Here is an 8310-nt window from a genome sequence, read left to right on the forward strand (position 1 = left end):
CATTGCCGTGGGCTACTTAAAGACATTGAAGTCACAGAGGAGATTGAAACAACTTTACATACATTGTTGTGCCAATAGAAAATTACTTCCTGTTTATACTTGTCAGTCAATTTGAGCATGAGGGATGCAAGTGTGAGTTTTGCATGCAAATACCTCTGCCCGGGCTCCAGGAAAGCATCCAGTTTATTTAGAATGCACCTCAGACTCTGTGGAATGTACACAAACATGAAGTTATGGTTGATGAGCTGAGCACTGTCCTTTAATTGAATCCGAGCCAGCCAGCATGTGACAGGATTACCAACTTTGCCCTTTCCAAGTCAGACCCTTTGTTCTTTTAGGTAACCGAAAGCTGATCCCTTTTAATGTCTTTCTAAAATATTTTCACGAAGGCAGAGCAAATGCTAAAAAGAAAAACACACCTGTTAAAAAGACAGTGATGAATGATTATAAATATTTTTTCCAGATTTAAAGAGACAAATTGAATCATCTGCACAATTTAAATGAAAAAATAAATATGTCTGTTGAAAACACAGAAGTATATATTTAAAACTGCCACAATGTGCACACTCCTAAACTATTACTTTGTTGAAAAAGTAGTTCAGTATCCCACATCTTGACTTGGCAACATTTCTCCATTCTACCCTGTAAAGGTTCATCTTTCAGGTTGTGAAGAGATCTCTTGTGAACAACTCTTCTCAGGTAAATTTTCCCTTTTTTCAGATATGCCCATATTGTTTCCTATCAGAAACAAACTTTTAAAGTTAAATATAATCTGCCATGTGAATTAATAATTTTCAGCTTATTTGTATATATAAACCAAAGAAATTTGGAACTGGTTACTTATTTGTTATTATTTGCCTGGAATGTCCTCCTCAGGCTGGCCACCAGCTTGGTCAAACAAGCTTGTGTCATGTATCTCATGTTTTGACAAGTTTTTGTCTCACGTCAGCCAGTAAGGTTGTGTATATGACACTCTGCACAAACTGATCCCACAACTATTGAGAAGTAAAGGTCCTGGAGTCAGGACTTGGGTTCTGTAGGGTTGAGTGTTGTGACCTTGATGGATAGAGATTTGTCCATAAGGGTTAAGAGATGTAATTTCAATTGGTGGCAGAATCTACAAACCTACTGCAGCTTTATTACTGTTTACATTTGTCTGTCTCACTTTCTCTTTCAGTTGACATATGCAGGATGTGTTATGGTAGAAAAAGTTCAGAAATTATTGTCAAGTTTTTTTTTACAACACACACCACTGGGAATCTATAAAGGGCAAGTAAACTTTTAATATCCATAACAGTTTTCTTTCACTGATGCTTGAAATATTAAGAAACCAATTACACAGACATTTATCCGTTTTTAGGGAATAAGCCCGAACATTAAATTTTCATTAAAAACACTAAAACGTTGATCAAATAGATCTTTGTTAAAGAGTTGTATTATTCAAGTTATTATTAAAGATAAAAATGCAATTGATTTGTCACAAATTTTTTGAATGTATCCAGCTAAATGATTTTAGGATTATTTCCGAGTGGAATTTATGCTTTGCAGCAATGAGTAAAACTTTTCCTTTTCTTTCTTTCTTTCCAAGGTCCATAAACCTTCTGTTCATGACACACAGTTTCAGAGCCTTTGTTAAATTCAGCCTTGAGCCAGTGGTAACATAATTTTCAATAAGGCAGTTTTCAATGTATCTTTTCAATGACTAATTTTTTCTTTGAACCTGTGATTCATGATTATTTTATGATTGAAAATAAATTACCTTGTTTTTATTTGTTTGGAAATGAGTTAAATACTGTTCATTGCTGGTGTTAATTTCCCACAAGAAGACTGCAGATTTCTTGTCTATATTTTTCAAAGGCTTGCTTCAATGTTTTCCTATTGCCACTTCTGAGTGTTCATTATGGTAAGGTTTGGTCTCTAGTGTTAAAAATGTAACCTTCTTCCATGTGCATGCTGGAAAAATAATTTCTTCTAAAATTGCTCTACATTTTTTCTTCTGTCTTAGCCATTATATTAGCTCCACTCCCTGTTCTGACTGCTGAAACATCCCCACACAATAATGCTGCCATCTTCAAATTTGACTGTAGGGATGCTATTAATGAGCTGATCCCCAGTGTCTGGTTTCTTGCACACATGCTGTTGGGAAGTTTGGCTAAGTAGCTCAGTAATTGTTACACCAGACCAGGGGACGTTACTTCTCACAGTCGATGAGTCATTAGTAATCCTGGCAAGTTGTCAGCACTGTTTCTTGTCACTGTGAATCCCAAATTTGATAGGATTTTGAAAAATTCAAGCATGGTCTAAATAACTATTGTAACTGGAAGAGGTAGTTGACAAGTCGTTATTTTTGGTGCTTGAGTTTGGATCGAAATCAAAAAGAGCCAAACAGATGTGTACAGATGCTTGACTAAAACTGAATTGTCACACAGTTGTTGAAATTTGGTACAAGAGCTGAAAAAAGGGAAAAGATTGATCAGTTTTAATTTTTTTTACATTCACAGTGCAGTTCTAACATGTAAATTTTGTTTCTTTAAACTCACTCAGATTCGTAGTATTAGTGACAACTGTATTGAAAACTATTAAAGATTTGCACTGCAAACTGTGTCCTGCATATAGGTTATGCTATAATTTGTGAAATACGATCATTTAAATATGAGTTATATTTTTAAGTATCAACATGTTGATTACTGCAGGAATATCTTGTTTACTTAATAAACATTGTTTACTGTAACGTTACTGCAACAGTTCCTTGGAATCACTTGAGTTCTATTTTACAAGGTCTTTCAGGCTTCTTCTGCGTTTGATCATATTTTGCTTTATGAAGCTTTTACCGCTCCTCCATGGGCTGCCACCTTATCGTGGTGGAGGGGTTTGAGTGCCCCAATGATCCTAGGAGCTATGCTGTCTGGGGCTTCATGCCCCTGGTAGGGTCACCCAAGGCAGACAGGTCCTAGGTGAGGGACCAGACAAAGTGCAGCCCGAAGACCCCAATGATGAAGGAAAACCTTGGACTTGGTGTTCCCTCGCCCGGACGCGGGTCACCGGGGCCCCACTCTGGAGCCAGGCCTGGAGGGGGGGCACGATGGCGAGCGTCTGGTGGCCGGGCTTTTACCCATGGAGCCCGGCCGGGCTCAGCCCGAAGAGGAAACATGGGCCCCCCCTCCCATGGGCCCACCACCCGTGGGAGGGGCCAAAGGGGTCGGGTGCACTGTGTGATGGGTGGCGGCCAAGGGAGGGGACCCTGGCGGTCCGATCCTCGGTTGCAGAAACTGGCTCTTGGGACGTGGAATGTCACCTCTCTGGTGGGGAAGGAGCCGGAGCTAGTGCGTGAGGTCGAGAGGTTCCGGCTAGAAATAGTCGGTCTCACCTCGACGCATGGCTCTGGTTCTGGAACCAGTCTCCTTGAGAGGGGCTGGACATACTTCCACTCTGGAGTTGCCCAGGGAGAGAGACGTCGGGCAGGAGTGGGCATACTTGTTGCTCCCCATCTCGGCGCCTGTACGTTGGGGTTTACCCCGGTGAACGAGAGGGTAGCATCCCTCCGCCTACGGGTGGGGGGACGGGTTCTGACTGTCGTTTGTGCTTACGGGCCGAACGACAGTTCAGATTACCCACCCTTTTTGGAGTCCTTAGAGGGGGTACTGGAGAGTGCTCCTCCTGGGGACTCCCTTGTTCTGCTGGGGGATTTCAACGCTCACGTGGGCAACGACAGTGAGACCTGGAGGGGCGTGGTTGGGAGGAACGGCCCACCCGACCTGAACTCGAGCGGTGTTCTGTTGCTGGACTTCTGTGCTTGCCATGGATTGTCCATAACGAACACCATGTTCAAGCATAAGGGTGTCCATATGTGCACTTGGCACCAGGACACCCTAGGCCGCAGTTCGATGATCGACTTTGTCATCGTTTCATCGGATCTGCGGCCGTATGTCTTGGACACTCGGGTGAAGAGAGGTGCGGAGCTGTCCACTGACCACTACCTGGTGGTGAGTTGGCTCCGGTGGCGGGGGCGAAAGCCGGTCAGACCTGGCAGGCCCAAACGTGTTGTGAGGGTCTGCTGGGAACGTCTGGCGGAATCCCCTGTGAGACGGAGCTTTAACTCCCATCTCCGGCAAAACTTCGAACACGTCCCGGGGGAGGTGGGGGACATGGAGTCTGAGTGGACCGTGTTCCGTGCCTCCATTGTCGAGGCGGCCGATCGGAGCTGTGGCCGCAAGGTTGTCGGTGCCTGTCGCGGCGGCAACCCTCGAACCCGTTGGTGGACACCTTCGGTGAGGGATGCCGTCAGGCTGAAGAAGGAGTCCTATCGAGCCTTTTTGGCCTGTGGGACTCCGGAAGCAGCTGATGGGTACCGGCGGGCGAAGCGGCATGCGGCTCGGGCGGTTGCTGAGGCAAAAACTCGGGTGTGGGAGGAGTTTGGAGAGGCCATGGAGAAAGACTTCCGCACGGCTTCGAGGCGATTCTGGTCCACCATCCGGCGTCTCAGGGGGGGGAAGCGGTGCAGCACCAACACTGTTTATAGTGGGGATGGTGTGCTGCTGACCTCTACTCGGGACGTTGTGGGCCGGTGGGCAGAGTACTTCGAAGACCTCCTCAATCCCACCAACATGCCTTCCACTGAGGAAGCGGAGCCTGGGGACTCTGGGTTGGGCTCTCCAATCTCTGGGGGCGAGGTCGCCGAGGTGGTTAAAAAGCTCCTCGGTGGCAAGGCCCCGGGGGTGGATGAGATCCGCCCGGAGTTCCTTAAGGCTCTGGATGTTGTAGGGTTGTGTTGGTTGACGTGACTCTGCAATATCGCATGGACATCGGGGGCAGTTCCCCTGGATTGGCAGACTGGGGTGGTGGTCCCCCTGTTCAAAAAGGGGGACCAGAGGGTGTGCTCCAATTATACACTCTTAAGCCTCCCTGGCAAGGTCTATTCAGGGGTCCTGGAGAGGAGGGTCCTTCGGATAGTCGAACCTCGGATTCAGGAAGAGCAGTGTGGTTTTCGTCCTGGTCGTGGAACACTGGACCAGCTCTACACCCTCAGCAGGGTCCTGGAGGGTGCATGGGAGTTCGCCCAACCAGTCTACATGTGTTTTGTGGACTTGGAGAAGGCGTTCGACCGTGTCCCTTGGGGAGCCCTGTGGGGGGTTCTCCGGGAGTATGGGGTACCGGGCCCTTTGATACGGGCTGTCAGGTCCCTGTATGACCGGTGTCAGAGTCTGGTCCGCATTGCCGGCAGTAAGTCGGGCTCGTTTCCGGTGAGAGTTGGACTCCGCCAGGGCTGCCCTTTGTCACCGATTCTGTTCATCACTTTCATGGACAGAATTTCTAGGCGCAGCCAAGGTGTTGAGGGGATCCGATTTGGTGGCCTCAGGATCTCATCTCTGCTTTTCGCAGACGATGTGGTCCTTTTGGCTTCATCAGATCGTGATCTGCAGCTCTCGCTGGATCGGTTCGCAGCCGAGTGTGAAGCGGCCGGGATGGGGATCAGTGCCTCCAAATCCGAGGCCATGGTCTTGAGCCGGAAAAGGGTAGAGTGCCTTCTCCGGGTCAGGGGGGGTGTCCTGCCCCAAGTGGAGGAGTTTAAGTATCTCGGGATCTTGTTCACGAATGGGGGAAGAAGGGAGCGGGAGATCGACAGGCGGATTGGCGCAGCGTCTGCTGTCAAGCGGGCGCTGTACCGGTCCGTCGTGGTGAAGAGAGAGCTGAGCCAAAAAGCGAAGCTCTCGATTTACCGGTCGATCTACGTTCCCACCCTCATCTATGGTCATGAGCTTTGGGTCATGACCGAAAGAACGAGATCGCGGATACAAGCGGCCGAAATGGGTTTTCTCCGTAGGGTGGCTGGGCTCTCCCTTAGAGATAGGGTGAGAAGCTCAGTCATCCGGGAGGGACTCAGAGTAGAGCCGCTGCTCCTTCACATCGAGAGGAGCCAGTTGAGGTGGCTTGGGCATCTGGTCAGGATGCCTCCTGGACGCCTCCCTGGTGAGGTGTTCCGGGCACGTCCCACCGGGAGGAGGCCCCGGGGAAGACCCAGGACACGCTGGAGGGACTATGTCTCTCGGCTGGCCTGGGAACGCCTCGGGATTCCCCCGGAGGAGCTGGAAGAAGTGGCTGGGGAGAGGGAAGTCTGGGCCTCCCTTCTGAAGCTGCTACCCCCGCGACCCGACCTCGGATAAGCGGAAGAAGATGGATGGATGGATGGAAGCTTTTACCAAATGATGAATTTTAAAATCAATCACATTTATTAGCTTTATTGGCTGTGGTTAGGTCACAGCAGTAACAGAATCATGATGTAAATCCACCCATCAGTCTCACTGGCAATACTTTCCAACTCATTCTGAGGGACCCAAGACGTTCCCAGGCCAGAAGGGTTATACAGTCCCTCCAACGTGTCTGCTATGGGGCTTCCTCCTCCCAGATCTGAAAAACCTCCAAAGAGAGGTGCTCATGCTGATCAGATGCCTTTTTGATGTGGATATATAGGGACTTTACTTCAAGCCTCCCCCGGATGAAGGAACCGCTTCACTATATTCCCAAGGCTATTCCCAGGATCTCATATCAGCCGTAATTCATATCTCATCACAGTAGGTGAGGGTTGGAACCTAGACAGACAATAAATTGAGAACTTTGGGGGGTTTTTTCTAAGATTTCTTTATCATCACAACAGGCTGGAGAAGCACCTGCATTAAAGCTGATGAGGCCCTGTCAGTCTGTTCCATCCTATCACTCATAAAAGTCAGGATACTTGAAGGGCTTTATGTCACTCCAACATTTTTTAGTTGAGAACAATGGCCTTGCTACAAACCGAGCCGGGCCTGTGGAAAAGCGTTCACTCCGTAGTAGAGCCGGGCTGCTGAAGTAGAGCCAGTGGAAAAGGGGTAATAGTAAAATCTACTTGTCACTCATTTGTTTCAGTGCCAACTGGAGGTCATGAGCAGAAGATTCAACCACATCATCTGCAAAATGGAAATATATGACCATGAGGTTCCTAAACCAGACAAATTCATTTGCATGACTTTGAATCACAAACAGGATCTGGACAGCGCTTACTGGGAATATATTGTAAAATATTTAAATTTATGTTATCTCCTCTATTGATTGTATTCTGTACTCTACAACTAAAGTACATGTGAAAACATAGAACTTTACAAGGCAAAGAAATATTGATTTTAAGTTTGCTATATGACAAAGAATAAAAACAACACCAAACAAAACTCTGCATAATACCAAACTTTTTCTAAGCGAAGGGTAATCCAGTGAGAGCCTAGATGAGCTAAAGAACATCCTTGCAGCAGGCCACTTCTGCCTTTGAAAGCGACATGGAGATTACAGCAATCCAAACACCTGCCCTCTCAATGTGGGGAGGGACAAACATAAATCAGCAGAGGTCTTTTTTTAAGATGCTTTTTTCCAGTTCTACCATAGACAACCGTTTTTAATGGCGTGAAACCAGAGAGTGTGTATTTCTGCTCTCCAGTTTCTTTTGTTGTAAGCCCTCTAAACCTTCAGAAAATGTGGTGGTTGGTGAAGAGTTTTACAGTGTAAACAAAACGGGAAGGAGCAATGAATGACAGCTGGTGGGGGTCTGTCACAACAGACTAAAGCTTGACCACTTGTGCGCTCAGGTTTTATGTGGGTTCTTCAAGGATTCAAACCCCTCACTGAGCAGCTCCAGATAATCACATCAAGATGAGAAATTTCTAAAATGGGTTATATTGATATGTATGCAGTATTACATCACTGGCCAAGTTTATAAATGCAATGTGGCAATAGTACAATAGTTTGCTTTTAAGTGGTTTGTAAATAATTTTTGAAACAAATGATATAATTTAGTAGGTTTAGGTTGGTTTCTGACAGACCAATGTGTTGTACTGAAACAACGTTCAGCCAGTTTCCCAAAGGGAAACCAAAGTTGATTTTTTCAAACCTAAACATTTGTTTAAATTTATACAAGTTTCATAAATAAAATCTTCTACTTTTTTCAGTGACTTTATGGCCTAATCTAACTTTTCCTACATTTGTTGTAGGCCAGCGATTATATTTAGTCATAAACATTAAACTGCCCAGGAGAAAGCTGGGAGACTAAAGTGTTTTAGTCCAACACTTTAATGCATAAAGTGTTGGACTAAAAACGTCCTTAGCTTTAGCCAGAGTCTGAGTTGCTGACTCACACTAATTGGAGCTGGCCTTTAATGAGAAGTTCTAGTGGTTGTGTCAAGAAAGGAAAAAGCTGATTGGAAAGTCAATGGTTATGGCTGTTCACCTCTCTGGGCTTTGTTCTTCATCACCATTGTCGTATACAGTGTTAATGGTCCAGTCCGCATT

The sequence above is a fragment of the Xiphophorus couchianus genome, chromosome 4 (assembly GCF_001444195.1).
Source record: "Xiphophorus couchianus chromosome 4, X_couchianus-1.0, whole genome shotgun sequence".
NCBI lineage: Eukaryota > Metazoa > Chordata > Actinopteri > Cyprinodontiformes > Poeciliidae > Xiphophorus > Xiphophorus couchianus.